This window comes from Meriones unguiculatus, chromosome 7 (assembly GCF_030254825.1).
Source record: "Meriones unguiculatus strain TT.TT164.6M chromosome 7, Bangor_MerUng_6.1, whole genome shotgun sequence".
NCBI lineage: Eukaryota > Metazoa > Chordata > Mammalia > Rodentia > Muridae > Meriones > Meriones unguiculatus.
In genome coordinates this window covers 72,500,208-72,518,150 of record NC_083355.1, presented here as the reverse complement: position 1 = coordinate 72,518,150, position 17,943 = coordinate 72,500,208, and the positions used below count along the sequence as shown (strand labels likewise).

At 40.4% G+C, this 17,943-nt stretch overlaps 1 pseudogene; it reads left to right on the top strand.

Annotated features, from left to right (window-relative positions):
• The first annotated feature begins 2,857 nt into the window (after positions 1-2,857).
• Positions 2,858-2,975, top strand: LOC132655664 (small nucleolar RNA SNORA17; annotated as a pseudogene).
• The last annotated feature ends 14,968 nt before the right edge of the window (positions 2,976-17,943 follow it).

The window sequence follows — 17,943 nt, the reverse complement described above, 5'->3', positions numbered from 1 at the left end:
TGATGAAAAGACATTACCATCATAGAACTTACATATTTTACAAGATTTTTTTTTCAATCCAACTTCTGGTAAACAACTTAAAAATAGCTAACCTGACAAATGGAGAGATCAAGATAACATGAACAAGAGTAGGCGCTGACCAAAAAAAAAAAAACAAACAGGCTTACTAATGCTACAAATATGTACTTGTCATATATGGACTTTAAAATCTTTTCATTCATCAAAAGAATTCAAGATCACAAAAGTGGCTTACGGTCAGAGAAAAACAAAATAGAAAGTGTAATACTGAAAAATGCAGGTTAGAGTTAATAACCTGACAGGGAGATTTGGATGTAGATACTGGGGAATAGCTAAAACACAGGACAGAGTATCCGTAATGAAGCAAAGGGAGAGCCTAGGTGTGAGAACAATATGAGTGTAAGTTCCCTTAAAAATGAGAATTAATGTAGAACAGGGAACAGGGCTGATTTTAACAAGACAATAGCTAAGGCTTTTCTGGAAATTTTTGTAAAACTGTAAAGAGATATCAACTTAAACGCCAAATGTCAAACCAGTTCATTTGAGATGAGTAATTTACAAATATAAAAATTATTTCTCATAATTTCTGAGGCAAGTCTAAGAACAAGGAGATAACAAACCCACTGTCCTGTGAGAGATTTTTTCCTGGCTCTGGAAGGCTACCTCTGTCCTGTGTCACAAGGAAAAGGCTAGTTTTCTGGGGTCTCCTTTATAGGGGTACACATCTATTCATGAGAATAACACATTTGTCATTCAATCACTCCCCCAAATCCTCACCTCTTAATGCCACCACACTGATCAGTGGATTTCAACATACATTTAGGGGACATATAAACTTTTAGGCAAGGAATTTGAGATAATAAAAATGTCCTAGCTTTAAAAGAAAACAAACCAGAAAATTTAACACTGAAAAAAATACAATTATAATTAATAACTTGCCAAGTGGATTTGGACTCAGATCCTGGGAAAGTGGCAACAGAGACAGTGTGCAATTATGTTAAGGAGACTTTGGGGAATAGTACCTGTACAATCGCAGAGGCAATAGTTGGGGGAGATGCCCACTATTGTCCAGGGTGCCTGACATAACTTCTCAATAGAAGAATTTTCTCAGAAGCAGTTGAGACGTGAGGAATAGCAAAAAGAGTGTCCAGAGGCAATAGGAAAATTCATACAAAATTCAAGACAAGGAGAGTAGAATGACCTCAGGAGACTAAAGGCATCTCAGTGTCAGGATATAAAATGTGGAAAAGGAAAGTGATGAGAATGACCATAAATTGACTCTTCATTTGATACTTATATTTGTATACATTAAAAGTAACTATTGAGCCCCTTACACAGATATAGCCAATGGGCAGCTTGGGCTTCATTTGGGTCTCCTAGTAAGGGGAGTGATGGCTCTCTCCGAAATGGACTCTGTTGCCTGCTATTTGATCACTTCTCTCTGGTGGAGCTGCCTTGCCACCAAGACGTGGAAGAGGATGTGCTCTACCTGACCCTAGCTTATCAAGTCTCATCAAGGCTGGCTGCATCACCTTCCTCTGTGGCCTGGCAAGGCTGCACCCCCCCCCAGGGGGAGGTGATCAAAGAGCCTGCCACTGAGTTTATGTCAGAGACAGCCCCTGTGTCCCTTACTATGGAACCCACTTGGAAACTGAGCAGCCAATGGGCTTCCTTTGAGCAGATAGTCTAGGTACTAGTTTCTAATGATTAGATTTTTGTTGTTTCCAGATGAGGACAAAACTGGACTCAAAGTCATGGCAATGCAGTTACCTATGATCCTAAGTATTAGGATGAAGGTGGTACTTAGCAGTACCCAGTTAATGACTCAACTTTAATAATAAAAGAACAAAATAATAAATATATTCCCTAGTCTGTGGGCTAGGGAGCTGTAAGGACAGTGGGATAGACAGAGGTTGCTTAGGGTTGAACCCGGGTTCTGAGGAGATGGCCTTGCAGGATATTGTGAGTGTATAGTAAGATAGCCCAGTTTCATGCACGAGTCCTATGGACTCTGTAGGTTTGAGCTCAGAGAGATATGAGCTGAAATGGCAGATAGCAATATAGTAATGTAGATTACAATACAATTACAGTATTTCCTCCTTTTCCCTCTTTCCTCCAAACTCTTCTATAAACCACTCCTTGCTCTCCTTCAAATGCATGGCCTCTTTCATCACTAATTGTTACTGTATACATATGTGTATGTGAATATACATATATATTCTGAAATATAACATGCTCATCCATATAAGATTACTTGTGTGTACGTTTTCAGGGAATTGGACAACCAATTGGGAACTAGAAAACTAGGAAAGAGGACCACTTCTTCCACTCCCAGCTTTCCTCAGTTGTCTATAGTTCTCTGTGTTTGAAGAACTTAGACATAAAGGAAAGAAGAGATTGTTTTATCAGAAGGTCTATTCATACAAGAGCTAAAAGTCGTATTACTGGAAACTGGGTTTCACTGTGGGTTATGTCTCTTACTTGTCTTACAATGTAGATCAAAGAACTTTTTCTCAAGACGGAGTCAGTTTTTCTCAAGTCTTAAAATTAGGGATAATAACGTAGTTTCTGAATAGTCTCTATATTATGTGAAACACGTCACCCTTTAAATGATTACAAACACACTTTTCCCAAGATGGCTACTTGAAGTAAGGGGGGATAGGAGCTGGGAGTCCCTTCATCTTGGCCCACACTTAAGTTTCCTGTTTTCTTTCACCAAAGAAGAGTGATCCTCTAAATATTGAATGAGTGATCCTAGAAAGGCCTTCGGAGACTATAGTATTCTTTGCATAAGCTAGCAACCTGAATGCGTAGTTATAGCACACAATAAAAAATAACAATTATCCTGCAGGTGTGGCTGCTGTGTCACATGTCAGTAGTTGGCAGAGAGGAGTGAGGCTATGTCTATGCACGGTATTCTGACCTATGAACATTTGAACGATTAATAGCCTAGCACTCCCTGAAAACAGCGAGCTGGAGACAACCACCATTGGGACATTTGCTAGGCAGACCTGGAGAGCCTCCCCGGATGGGAGCAAACCAGAGACTAGAAAAACTCCACGTGGGGCCTGTCCAACACAGATGATCATTGCAAGGGGTCAATAAGGAAGGCCAAGCAAGGACCAAGCCTGAGATGACCATCAGACCTGCTCCATGAGACCCGGACAGGGAGCTAGCTGAGATGATCACCAGTCCAGCACCATGCATACCTTGCGGGATGACCAGGAATGAAATGATCCCTACCTAGCACCACATGGGCATAGCACACCTGAGACCCCTTCTGAGATAACCTCGCATACTTAGAGACCCTGGCGCCACTAAGCGGAGCAAGTAAGTGCTGGAGAAATGGAAGAGAAAGAGAAACAGAATGATGTATGCACAGTGAGGAGAGTCAGAACTGGAGACTGGAGAGTAGTGAGGAAGAGCCTGATGTGCATAGTCAGTGATGCCACCAGGACGGATGTCTGGGTCCATGGCCCTGCAGCAGTGGGGATCTACTAGCACCAAAGGCCAGACTGATGTCTTCAGTCTAGGCTGCTGCCCAGGGACTTGTCAGTATCTGAGGGTTGTGCAGAACTGGCTCCACCCCCTCACCTGGGCATTATGGGAAAGCTTATCAGCTTATCGTGGAGGCATGAAAGCAGGAGAGTTGACCCTGTCCTTATCCAGCTGTAGTACTTGGGACAGTGCTGCACACACACACACACACACACACACACATACACACACACACACACACACACCACTGCAGGACTTTCAGGTAAGCCTGCTGAGGATATGAGCCTGGGAGAGCTGGCCCTACCACTGGATGTGACAAGGAAGAGATACTCTCTTCCCTTCTTCTGCCTTATCATCTGCAGCAGATAGGAGACCTGGCCTTGGGTTCGTGAGAGTAGGAGAACTGGCCCTGCCCCTCACCAGCTACAGTGCTTGGGAAAGCAAACCCAGCATCTGTCTGAGTAGCACAGCAGAGCTGATCCTAGTGGTGGGGGCAGAGACAAGCCACCCCAAGGTGTGAGAATGAGAGAGCTGGCCCCTCCACTTGCCTATTGTGTAGTGACATGGGCTAGGGAGCAATGCCCCATCACCACCCCTTGCCACCCGTGCACCCAAGGGTCATGAGAGTAGGAGAACTGGCCATGTCCCTCACCAGCTACAATGCTTAGGAGAACGGGTCCTGGTTTCAGGAGTTCCGAGGGCCTGAGAGTGGGAAGGCCAGTGGGCTCACCAGCTCAGCTACCTCTCAGGCCCAGATCCAGGACTTTGAGTTGGCCCACCCCAATATATCTACTCCATCAATGAACTTCTGGAGAGCATGAAGGACCAGTCCTACAGATTCAAAAATACAGGATCTCCATGACACAGGGCAAACACAGGATATCTGAAAGAAGTCCCAGTGAGGTTTCAGTATGGATAGAGTAGCAGAAGCCAGAAGCCTCATACCAGAACAATGAACCATTGCAGAGAACATTTGTAAGCAGACGTGTGAACAAAAAGGTATATTGTAGAACACACTGCAACACAATACAGCTTCCACAATGAGATATTTTTCTCTGTTAGTGAAGAGTGGGGTTGGGGTGCATGATGTGAAACTCACAAAGAACCAATAATGGGTTAAAAAAAAAGTCAATAATTATATAATCACCATTAGTGATTAACAACCAGCCAAAAACGGTAAGTATTAAAAGCTCATACTAAAACAAGACTTCATAAAAGGAATTGGGCTTTAAGGACCACCATAAAGAACATGGTTCATCAGAAATTGTCAGCAAATGGAATCCAAGTCAATTGGCCAATGTCAAAATTTCTTTTGATATAGTGGTAAAAAGAAGAAAATTTTTCAATTAAAATCTTCTTTGATTCTTGTCTTTAATAGAACATTTTTGAAGCTCAGGAAAACTCTGGCATAGGACTCAGAGGGTGTTAAAAGAGGTTAACAATTGAAGCTAGGAGTGAGGAAAACCAGAAGAGCTTCTAAGATTTACATGGGTAACAGCTGGCAGGGGAAAAAAAGGCAAATAAAACTCGAATCAAACCAGAATGTGACAGATGGGACATGAAGCATTCAAAATCCTGGGGGGGGGGGGAATGGGCTTAAATGAAAATGATGTGAGATATTTTGGCAACTATTATCATAAAGGTGATAGACTATTGATGTAGCCCTCAGTTGCCTCTCAGAGGCTGAAGGTAAGCACCTGTTGGTGAAGACACCACACACTTAGGACACAGGATTCAGATTATTTGAGCTAAGTATGATTTGAAAGCCTGCTTCCTGCATGAAATACTATGCAAGCTGTCAAGGGAGGGAAACAATTAATAACCCTACCCAAATGCAAGTCTGTGAACCACAGCCGTGACTGGCATGGCAAGATATTCATAAAAGTGAAATAAGTAGCACTCACTCACTTGTGGGTGGTAACCCACAGCTGTCTAGTTGGACTTAAGACCTACTCAGCAAGAGGAAAACCATGCTCGGTACTGGAAATGTAGCCAGCTTCCTGGGGGCAAGTGAAGTCTTGAACCTTAGAAAAGAATCTACTTCTGCCACTTGACCAACATCATTCCTAATGACATTCTAAATCCTGTCCTTCTACCCACAGAGCATAGCGCAGCCAACACCCTTATCAAAGGAGCTTCTCTTTATAGCAGACGGAGACATCACCAAATACCACAACTGGATATAATGCAGAGGTCAGCAGTTATGGTGGGCCCAGATCTAGCATGCACCTACATCACAGCTCCTGCATCTGCTGCTCAGAGAAAATCAAGGAAAGGGGGTGGGGCAGAAAGATTTTAAGAGCCAGAATATCAGGAAGTCTGTTGTGAAACACTTTCTTCTAGAAATGGCTTCATAAACAAGACCATAACAGTAGTGATATCAATAGACATGCTAAAGTAGAAGAAAGAAAAATTGACCAGGTTCTACCTCTAATCAAAGAACTACAGGAAAATATTGACTGTAATGGAAAATTACTCTCTTCCAGGGATGAACCCACTTATTGGTTGTCCAATACACAGAAACCACATACACAAAACAACATAAACAGACTCATTGGGTTGTATTTATACGTGCGTGCGTGTGTGTGTGTGTGTGTGTGTGTGTGTGTGTGTGTGTATGTATGTGTGTAACAATAATAAAGAAAACGAGGCCATCAATTTGAAGACAGAGGGGTGATACAGAGGACTTAGAAGGAGGCCACCCAGGAGGGCCTGGAGAGAAGAAAGGAACTTAGGAAAGTGATGTCATTCTAGTTTTTATAAAATTTCACCTGAAATAGGTATTTGTGGAGTCAATGTCAATTCACCTATTGAATTCTAAGATGGTCCTGTGTGGGCAGGGTGATTAAAGTGATTGTCAAAGTGATTGTGTGAGAAGTACCTTGTAATTATATTTTAATTTAAACTGTATAAAAATTTTAAGTAAAGGAAAATGAAAATATCATAACCATGTTAATTTAAAAAGAAACTGAAATAGCCTGGCATGGTGGCACACACCTCTAATCCCAGTACTTGGGAGACAGAGGCAGGGTAATCTCTGTGAGTTTGAGGCCAACCTGGTCTACACAGCAAGTTCCAAAACAACTAGGAATACATGGACTCAGTCTCGAAAAAAAATCATAAATATAACATACATAAATAAATATAAATGCAGAAATATAAAGAATATATATATTATTTTATTCAACAAAAAGCTATGAAAAATTCCAAGTAAGGAAAAACAAAACACGCAAGGTTTACATTAGAATTTGTTTGAATAAGTGGGAAGAAAGATGGGGCAAGTAGAACCCAACAGCTTATAAAGGAATTACATATGTTGCTTGAAAGATGTTTTAAACATTTCAGCAGGGGAAATGGCTCAGTGGTTAGGGGCACTTACTGCTCTTACAGCAGACTAAGGCTCAACTTCCCACACCCACCTGATGGTTCACAACCACTTCCTAAACCTGTTCCAGGAAAGCAGAGGCCATCTTGAGTCCTCTTAGGAACACACATGAGCACATACATGCAGGGAAAACACTCATACACACAAAATAAAAAGAAATTCATCTGTTTTAAAGGATGTTAAAATGTGAATTGTCATCTTTTTATAACCTGTTATAAGCAGTGAAAGGGAGTTTCTTTGCTGCTAGTAGTGGCCTGCACAGTGGCTGCTATGTGTGCATTTCATTGGTGGCATCAAAGTTTGACATCTATCAGAGCTGCCTGGAAACCTGGGCTAAAATCCAGATATTTCCACTATATTCTACATATCCTTATCCCTCTGTCCCATATTGGCACTCCAAATAATTGGATTAGTTCTTCAAGTGATTCTAAATCATATCAAAGTTTGAGAACCATGGCTATGTACTACTGATGTAGAATATCACAGAAACGTCCCGTAGACTCCGCTGAGCATTTGTCACTCACAAGAAAAACTTGACAAATCAGGTGACATGTACTTCTCCCTGTACTTCAACAACTGTTCCCTTTTGTACCAGTCAGAGTTATACAGAGGAACACAATCAACAGGATATTGGAGAACACTAGTGAGATTTACTGTGAAAATCAACATATGAGTACAAAGACTGATAATTTCTATAATATACCATCTGCAAACAGGGACCCAGGTACTGTATGCAATGAAAGCAATTAATTAATATAAATTAAGAGGAATTGAGTTTAATTTTACTTTCTCACATTTTTCTGTAAAGTTGCTTATTTTCACAGCAGGAAAGAAAAGAGGAATAATACAGGGCAGAAAGAGTGAAGGAAGATTATGTCACTCTCTATATTTAAAATTTTACATCAAAATCATTTCTTTGGTAAGTACTTCTCAACTTCCATCTCATTGTTATTATGATGGTAAGTTTAAAATGCACTTTTTGGAGAAATGCTGATTATTTTTGTCCATAAAGGCCGATGTGGCTTGAGCCGAACTTCAAAGTCGTCTTTTCTTGTGCAAAGAAATAGAAACTTCAATATTCATTTCAATCTGGGAACCTCATAGAAAGCATTCATTATCTATGATATGAATACAAGCAAAAAAAAAGTTACATTCTAGATTGAGCTGATTCTAAACTGCAATTGCAAAATTCACAGTCTGTTCTGCCGGCTTCTAGTCCAACGGGAGGAATGATTCTGCGCACACAGCAGTTTTTAAAAACCCTGAGAGTCGATTAACAGAAATGCTACTAACTTACACATTTGATAAATCTGTTTTAAAGAGCCAAAACGCAAATGGCCACAAGGAGTTATTCCTATGATGGCGATTTATCCAAAATAAAAAAAATAAAGAACATTCATATTAGAAGCTCAATAATGAGTCTATTACATCGTGTGGGTGAAAGAGAGAGACAGACAGACAGGGGTTAAGTGAAATTGTACCACTTAGGGTCAGGTTCTACCTGTATATTATTAACAAAAACCCAGTGCCAGTCATGAGAACTCTCCTTTCAAGTCGTTAGTCAGGGGACTACAAAAGGCTCCCCAAACAATGTAGACTATTCCTATTTCTTTACATTGCCTTCCAGAAATTGAAAGCAAGACCCTATTGCTAAAGACACCATGCCCTATAAACACAGGACTCAGAGGACTGGAGCTGGAAATGACTAGAAATTCTCCCCCTCGAGCACTAGCTGTCATAGCATCAGAAGGTGATGTAGAAGGGCAAGTACTCAATAGTCCTACCCAGCTGTGATGCCCATGAACCATCATGGCACGATATCCCTTAAGATGCAATTGTAGCACTTTTATCTCGGCAGTAGCCAACATCTGTCTAATTGAACTCAAGACCGACTTAGCAGGAGGAAAATCATGCCTGGTTCTGTAAACCTGGTCAACTGCATGTGGCTAGCAAGACTCTGCGTCTTAGAAGAGGACCTGCTACTTCCACTTTCCTCCACCAGCATAACTCCCAACTGAATTCTAGGTGTTTTGCATCCACAGATAAGTGCAAATCTCCCCTCCCGTCAATTAAGCTTCTTTTTGCAGCAAAAGGAGACCAGAAAGCCAAAATAGTCAAAACTTCAGAGAACAGTTGACTGGGATGCCCAGAGCCAATTGACACAACTACAATACAACCCATGAAAGACTCAGGGAATGAAAGGTAAAAGCCAGAAAACCAGGAAGTATGCTATGAAGTTGGACTATCTAACAGTGAAGCTATACCCATGAAACCTGAAAAGCATGTGGCTTAAACAAGATCTGAACAATTTCCACAATAGTTGATCTCCCAAAGGAGATAGACAAAAATCTCAAGGGGCCCCAGACCTAAGTGAGGACCTCCAGACACTTAACTGCTGAGACTTCTCTTTCCCAAGGATAAATCTCATGATTGGTTATCCAATACCAAGTGGTCAGCCCTAGAACCATATATGTGCAGGCAACACTAAAAGGGCAGAGCAGTTTTTATTTATACGCTAATTCATTTATATGTATAAGTAGCAGCAATGGTTAAAGAAGAGGTGGCCATGAATTTGGAAAGGGGATCAAGTATGGGGTACGCAGTTTGAATAATAATGCCCCCCATAGGTTTATATATTTGAATGTTTACAGAGTGGCACTATTTGAAAGCAGGCACAGCCTTGTCAGAGGACATGTGTCACAGGGGCTGGGCTTTGAGATTTCAGAAGCCCAAGCCAGGACCCGTGGTTTCCTTTCTCTTCCCGTTGGCTGTGGATCTGGATATAGAACTCCCAAACTACATCTCCAGCACCATTTCTGCCTGTGTGCCACCATGGTCCCTGCCATGATGACAATGAACTAAACCTCTGAAACTGTAAGAAATCCTCAGTTAAATGCATTTCTTTATAGGAGTTGCCATGGCATGGTGTCTCTTTAAGCAACAGGACACTGACTAAGATGGGCATGGAAGGGGGTGTGGTGATTAGAAGAGCAAGGGAAGACGTTTCTTCTGTTAGCTAATGTTTATCTTGAGCTTGCTACATGCCAGACACTCATGTTTTTACACACACCCTCTCATTCAATCCTCTCAGGGTTCTTTGTTGTAAGCACAGCACTTGAGCAGAGACTTAGCTGATATACCCATGGACACACAGCAGAAGATCGGAGAAAGCCAAGTAAAATCCCCATCAATTAGCCTCCCAAAGCTGCCCCTAACCTCTAAGTGCCACTGCATCTGACTATGCCAGCCTTAGAGAAGCAGTGTGTAATTGGTCACACACAAAAAGAAAATGTAATGGAAATTAAGTCTAAACCAGAATTCATCTCACTATAAACTGAAGTGAGGCAGCAAAAAAAAAATGTTGTTTCAGAGTGTTGTTAAAAGAAAATATACTCTATTTTCTGAGCTATATGAAAATAGTCCTTCCAAGAAAATAGTCTAGATGGTGTGAACATGGTGTGTCACACGTGAGCTAAGGTCAGTGTGCTTAGCCTGGCTGTTCTTCCTATTAAATTTAAGTCTGTGAGAGGATTGGATTTCCAATTCTCTGAAAGAGCAAGCCTATAATTAGTTCTAGTGTGTTATAGCATTGTAGAATAATACCACCACAATAATCTAGGATACACATCAGAATGCCTATGGCGTCTGATAATTTTCAACAATTAGAAATGCTAAATATTCGAGGACATACAAATCTTACTTATAGTTATTTGATCATTCTACGTTGTATGCCTGTGTAAAATTGCCATACTGCACCTAATGAATATGTAAAAATATTGTCTTTAAATTAGAAAATATTGTAAAATTCTGATAAATATATTATGGCATCTTTACTGGCTTTGATTAAAAAGTGCATAAATAATAATAATAATAAAAATTAATGCTTACTCTCTCTTGTGTTTTCTTCCTTCAAATTTCAGCTCTTCTCAGAAAGCTTATACATTTTTGGTTTTGTGCGAACTCACATTAAATTCCATCTTTGGGGCTAGAGAGATGATCTGTAGATAAAGCAATTGACAAACAAATATGAGGACGAGGTTTTAGATCCGCAGCATCCACATAAAAGCTGGGCACATATGGTGTCCTGTTTATATTCCCACAGACTTTGGATTCCCGCAGCAAGCTGGCTAGCCAGACTAGCGAGACGAACAAGCTCTGGGTCCAGTGAAAGGCCCTGCTTTGGTAAGATGGACAGCAATGCACCAACCTCTGGCAGCCCTATGCATGCACCTGTATACACACACACACACACACACACACACACACACACAAATTCCAGCTTTTCATAAGTCTTTGAAAGTAAGCACATTCTCATGCTCTTAAATGTCTGGGAAAAGAGAGACTAGCAAAAACACTAATTTTGATTACTTTGATTCATCTATAAATAAGGCCCATGAAAACATGTATTCAGCATAAAGAGGCTCTTTAGGTAGAACTGTGAACATAAAATACTTCGCTTTCGGTGTGTCTCTCTAATTGGCCTTTCCCTCCATCCCAGGGCCTCTCCCAGAGGACAAGCACCTCCAGATTTCTGCCTCACTGATTCAGTGCCATCTCCCTTACTCTTTACACTTACACATTTGTTCTGACTCTCTGTTGAATAACTAGTTTAAAATAGATGTCTCCCCATCGAACCCAGACATCCCATAAGCTTCAACGCTATGCCTGTTGTCGTGGTAACCTCCTGACTCTCCACACTGATTCCGTCACCTGACGTTGCTCCGTGTTCACTGCAAAGTCCACCTGCATCTATGCACCTGTTTAAGATGCGATGCCCCACACCTCGTGGGATACCATGGAAACATAGAGACAGCAAAATAATGACTTGTTCCAGGAAGGCATAGAAATAGTGAATTTACCATTGATTCCTACATTATTGTGTGTACATCTTACCGCATGGCTATCAGAATTGGGGAAAGAAATCTACTCAAAGAGGTCAAAAGTGACTTCACCCACTAAAGATGAAAGCAGGTATTTTATCTGACAACGTTACTTGTGTATAAAATGAATTGGTTATTGTATGGGACTGGAAGTGCAGGCAAATAGGATAACTGTCCATTCTGGAGCTGGCCTTAAAGTCTCTGTCACAAGCTTGTCCTCACAAGCTGGTCACCTGATCAGGGCCTCCTTCATCCAGCACTACTAATGACAAACTTGCCTGAAAATCAAGTAATAAACTAACCACTTAAGAGATGAATAAATTTTTAATTACTTTTGAATACAAAAATTAGATTCAGAATATAACCAACTGAGAGGAAGGAATGTGATGAATGAAAAAGCAAAGCCAATTCAATCCTAATGAATGGCTGAACAGAAAACAAATATCTTCACTCAGGGGAAATGATGGTGAAACATAAAATCAATCTGAATTATATAACGTACTCCTACTCCATTGTAAATTGGATATGCGGTATATTTGCTCCTAAAGAGAACGATTGATCTGCCTTGAATTTGAAATACAGTAACAAAAAAAAACCAACTAATTATTTTTGAACCCACTAATAACTTCACACATTAATATATTTTCTTAAAAAAATCTATCCCAGAAGCAGAAAGATGCACACAGTATATACTCACTCATATAGAAATATAAAATAGGATAAACCTACTAAAATCTGTACATCTAAAGAAACTAATCAAGAGGGAGGACTCTTGCTAAAATGCTCAATTCCTATCCAGAAAGGCAAAGAGGATGGACATCAGAAGAAGGAGAAAACAGGGAACAAGTCAGGAGCCTGACACAGAAGACCCCTGAAAGGCTCTGCCCTGCAGACTATTAATGCAGATGCTGAGACTTATGGGCAACCTTTGGGCAGAGTGCAGGGAAACTTATGAAAGAAGTGGGAAACAGTAAGACCTGGAGAGATCAAGAACTCCACAAGGAAAGCAATAGAACCAAAAAATCTGAGCACAGGGGTCTTTCCTAAGACTGATATTCCAACCAAGGACTATGCATGGACATAACCTAAGACCCCTGCACAGATGTAGTCCATGGCAGTTCAGTATCCAAGTGGGTTCCATTATAATAGGAACAGGGACTGTCTCTGACATGAACTGATTGGCTTGCTCTTTAATCACCTCCCCCTGAGGGAGAAGCAGCTTTACCAGGACACAGAAGAAGACAATGCAGCTACTCCTGATGAGACCTAATTGACTAGGATCAGAAGGAAGGAAAAGAAGACCTCCCTTATCAGTGGACTTGGGGAGGGGCATGTATGCAGAAGGTGGAGGAAGGGAGGGATTGGGGCAGGAGGAGGGAAAGAACCACAGGGGTGATACAAAGTGAATAAAGTATAATTAATAAATAATTTTTTAAAAAAAGATGTTCCATACTAAAAAAAAAAAAAAAATCTAACGAAATAGTGATATTTTCTCTAGTGAATGATTCCAAAGTGTAAAATAAAAAATCAAAGTCGGCATTTGTCTTATTTTTCATTTTAAATTAGCAAACATATACTAATATAATTCATTGAACATCAGGCTAACAGGCGGCATCTGATCATCCTTCCAAGGCACTTTCTTTGGCCATTCTCATTGGCCCGTGTTTTCTCCCTTCAGCGGCAATAGCTTTTCCTCTTTCCAGAGAGTGCGTGCGTGCATGCGTGTGTGCTTGAGGAGGTAGGGCAGAGCTTGACTTAGTGTGTCTTCCTCTGTCTCTCCATCTTTGTTTGAGACAGCATCTCTGAATCTGGAGTTCAGCTCATCAACTGAACCTGCTCGGCTGGCTGGCCAAAGTGCTCCAGCGACATGCCTGTGCCTGCCTTCCCAGCGCTGAGATTACACCTTGTTGTCTAAATGCTGAGAATCAAAGAAAGGTCCTGGTGTTTTTGTTGTTGTTGTTGTTTTTGTTTTGTTTTGTTTTGTTTTTTGTCCCTGCATCCTATCTTCTTTATTTTCTACCATTCCTCAGTATGCGGTCCATGTTTCACTTTGTTAAAGAAGACAGTTACATTCCTCGACTACATCATTGTCCGTTTTTTTGCTCTCTCACAGCCCTCGGCTTTCTCCTTGGACTAACCCGTTATAGCTTTCCGTGTGTGTTAACGGTTGTTTGACATCTGTCTATAAAGAAACACTATTCAGAATCACTAAGTTAACCTGTCTCCTCGCCTGAATTCGCTTAGACTGAGTTTTATGTGGAAGGGGTATGCACAATGGAGCCCTACATCAGAACTCTGGTTTTCCTTATGAAAATGCTTCGCTTAAGTGTGCAAAATCTTGCAAAATAATGTGGCACATTTCAAATTTTCTGGTCCTTTCAGTGAAAAGCTGATCTAGAACAATTAAGCAGGTACCTTGCAAATCCCAGCTGGTCGTTCCTGAGCTCAGAAGCTTGTTGTTCCAAGTTTTTATAGTCTCAGTCAATCCTACAATAGAATTTGCTACCATGCAGTCACCCGGCTACCATCTGGGCCACTGATGCTTTATCCTTCAGGGAGCATTTCCTTAACCCACTCCCAAATCTTATTTCAACCACAGTGATGTTTCACTGCTCCTCTGGGATTTTTCCCCCTGAAAACCCAAACCAGCATTGCAGCACATCTAAAGAACAGCTATTCATGGCAATCGAGATTTCGTAATAAGCCCGGGAGTAGTACTATCCTCCCCCAAATGAGGAAACAAACTGTGTTTTAGAAGTTTTTACTCCTACAGTAATTTGTTACTGAAAGAGAACCGTCTAGTAAAAGAAATACTGAGCAGACATTAGGACTTCCATGCCACTCCTGGCTTTTCCATTACCCATAAAACCCTAAAAAAACGTTGCCAAAACTCCCATGCCTCTTCTCTCCTCACAAGTAAAGAGAATGAGTTGACTGAGTATTGGATCCTCTTGTGGTTTGCAGTTCTACTAATAGGCAAACATTTCAATTTCTTAGTCCTTCGCCATTTAGATAAGAAGGAAGGGATGTCTCCAGCCAGAGTTCTAGTATAGCTTGTTAGGCCTGCATTATTACAGGGAGTTGGTTTTGGGCCTCATTTAACAGCACAGCTTGTCAGAGGCATATGTACATTGTAATGGCCCTGCAGAGCAATTATGACATCAATAGAACTATTACAACTTCATAACATAACATCTTATAGCCATAACATCTTATAGGCATAGCCAACGCTAAAGATAAAAATTTTATGAGACATATTCAAACTACTGCACAAAACAGCAGGATTTTTTTGGAAATATAAACAGTTGAGCCTTTTAAAAAACATTTGGCTTAAAAAAAAAAAAGGCATTGACATGTACTGAACTGCGATGACAATGTGGAAACTTTTTCTGCTTAAATTTGTTTATGGAAACAGCATAAGCCTTGTGGTTATTGTACAACTGAAAAATGCTTTAGCTTTCGCATGATACTTTGGGCTAAAATTATAAAGCTCTAATACAAAATATGTAATTAATTATATTCAACTAATTAAATGACTGGAACAATAAACAAATTGGTATTTTAGTCTCAACAACAGAGTTTCTGAGACTTTCTGACATCCTAGAAATTTAACAGAAACATTCTCTTATAAAATTCATGTCACAGACAAAAAAAGGATGATATATGTGAGTATGTATGCGTGTATAGTCTCCAGTGACGAATAATGTTATCTCCATAATTCTCTCTTTGTTGCACCAAGAGACTGAGCAAAGGGGGAAATGAGGAGCTCTAACAAAGCAGAGATTCTGGGAAAAGAATAAAAGAAAATAGGATGGACATATCAGATTCTTAGGCTACTAAAGGAGATTCAGAGCTTAAGGGAGAGAGCTCACCTCTTTGAGGAATGAGGGAGGGTGGAACATTTATCTGGTCTTTATCATCACAATACCACTCTGGCATGCTTCAAGAGCCTCAGATGAGGATTTTATTGCTTTTAAGAACATTTGTCCACTGACCTGGTGTTGTTCTTGATGGCTAACACCTCAGGAGTGGGCTTTACAGCTGCTTAGATTTATCTGTGTTATGTTTATATTTTACAAAGTAATAAAAACTAGCTACTGAAAGACTCACTCTTCTACAATATATTTACATTTAGGGTTATTGTTTGTCTTGGCACAGAATCCAAGTTGGCACCCAGAGTAGGTGTTCAATAAGCATCTGCAGAAAAAATAGACAAGCGGATAACACAATACATTAGACAATTGTACATATGGTGTTTTAAAAAAAAAAACATACTCAGTTTTTTTCTTCATGATCCATCAAGTTTACATGGATTTAAATGACTACAGATAGTTTTTTAACTCTTTATTTTACTCTTTATGACTTAAGTACACGTTTCTTTTCACTAAACAATTTCTTTGTACATAAAATTTGTATTAAAAAAAAGAATAAGCCCAGCGTGGTGGTGCATACCTTTAATTCCAGCAGAGGCAGGCAGATCCCTGTGATTTCAAGGCCAGCCTGGTCTATAAAGCAAATACAGGACAGCCAAGGCTGAACAGAGAAACGAAAACAACACCCAGAATATATCCATAGATAGCAACCTTCTCTGTCAAGTGAGTCTAAATTCTGCTCCTTCAGTAAATTAAAAAACAAAAAATGTATTTTGTTCAAGTCATGTTCCTGAGCCATACTAAATTTCTCCCAAAGGCAGGAAATTTTACTGAATATTCATCATGACAACAGTCAGCAATGGTAAGACTGCAGGGCATAATTGTGTGATTTTTAATGCCATATTCTCTAGATACACAGCATGTATACTCTTGTCAAAATAAATAGGACAATTTCCCCATCTGATGTCCACCATGACTTATCTTTTCTTCATCCTTATATCCCTCTACTTCGCCAAAGGCCTTCTACTACCCAGATGCCTCCCTCTAATCCCAGGCCTCACTCACTTAAAACTATAATTTAAAAGTAAACAAGAGTATGTATTGAGTTATTTTTTTCTACTTAATGCTATTACTTAAGAACAGTTAACAACGTGGATTTAGCTGGGGTCTGTTGTGTTTTCAACCAAGTCCATAATATATAACAGGTACCAATACATTGGTAGCTAAGTGCATTTTGACATCATTTGACTTCTTTCAGTTACATAATTCTTCATGTCCTCCTGGCTCAGTTTCCTGATTGCTGGGATTATAAATGTAAATCACCATGCCCTGCTTCTAGAATACTCATTTGTATATATGTATCATTCTGCTACAAACACTATAAGAAGCTATTGGCTCATTAAAAGTGAGACTGTAACTACATTCAAGATAAACACAGAGGCAGTCCCTCTTCCCATTACTATTGAACCCACTTGGTCACTGAACTGCCATGGGCTACATCTGTGCAGGGGTTCTAGGTTATCTCCATGCATGTTACTTGGTTGGAGTATGAGTCTCTGGGAAGTTCCCTGTGTTCAAATTTTCTGGTTCTGTTGCTCTCCTTGTGAGGTTCCCATCCTCTCCAGCTCTTACTATTTCCCATTTCCTACATAAGATTACCTGCACTCTGCCCAACAATTGGCCATAAGTCTCAGCGTCTGCTTTGATAGTCTTCAGGGCAGAGCTTTTCAGAGGCCCTCTGTGGCAAGTTCCTAGGTTGTTTCCTGTTTTCTTCTTCTTCTGATGCCCACCCTCTTTGCCTTTCAGGATGGGGATAGAGCATTTTAGTCAGAGTCCTCTCTCTTGATTAGTTTCTTTAGATGTACAAATTTTACTGGGTTTATCCTGTTATATGTCTATATGAATGAGTATATACCGTGTGCATCTTTCTGCTTCTGGGATAGCTCACTCGGGATGATCCTTTACAGGTCCCACCATTTACCTACAAATTTCATGATTTCCTTGTTTTTTATTGCTGAGTAATACTCCATTGTGTAGATGTACCACAATTTCTGCATCCATTCTTTAGTTGAGGGGCTTCTAGGCTGTTTCCAGCTTCTGGCTATTACAAATAAAGCTGCTACAAACATGGTTGGGCAAATGTGCTTATTGTGTACTTGAGCCTCTTTTGGATATATGCCTAGGAGTGGTATGGCTGGATCTTGAGGAAGCACTATTCCTAGTTGTCTGAGAAAGCGCCAGATTGATTTCCAGAGTGGTTGTTCAAGTTTACATTCCCACCAGCAGTGGA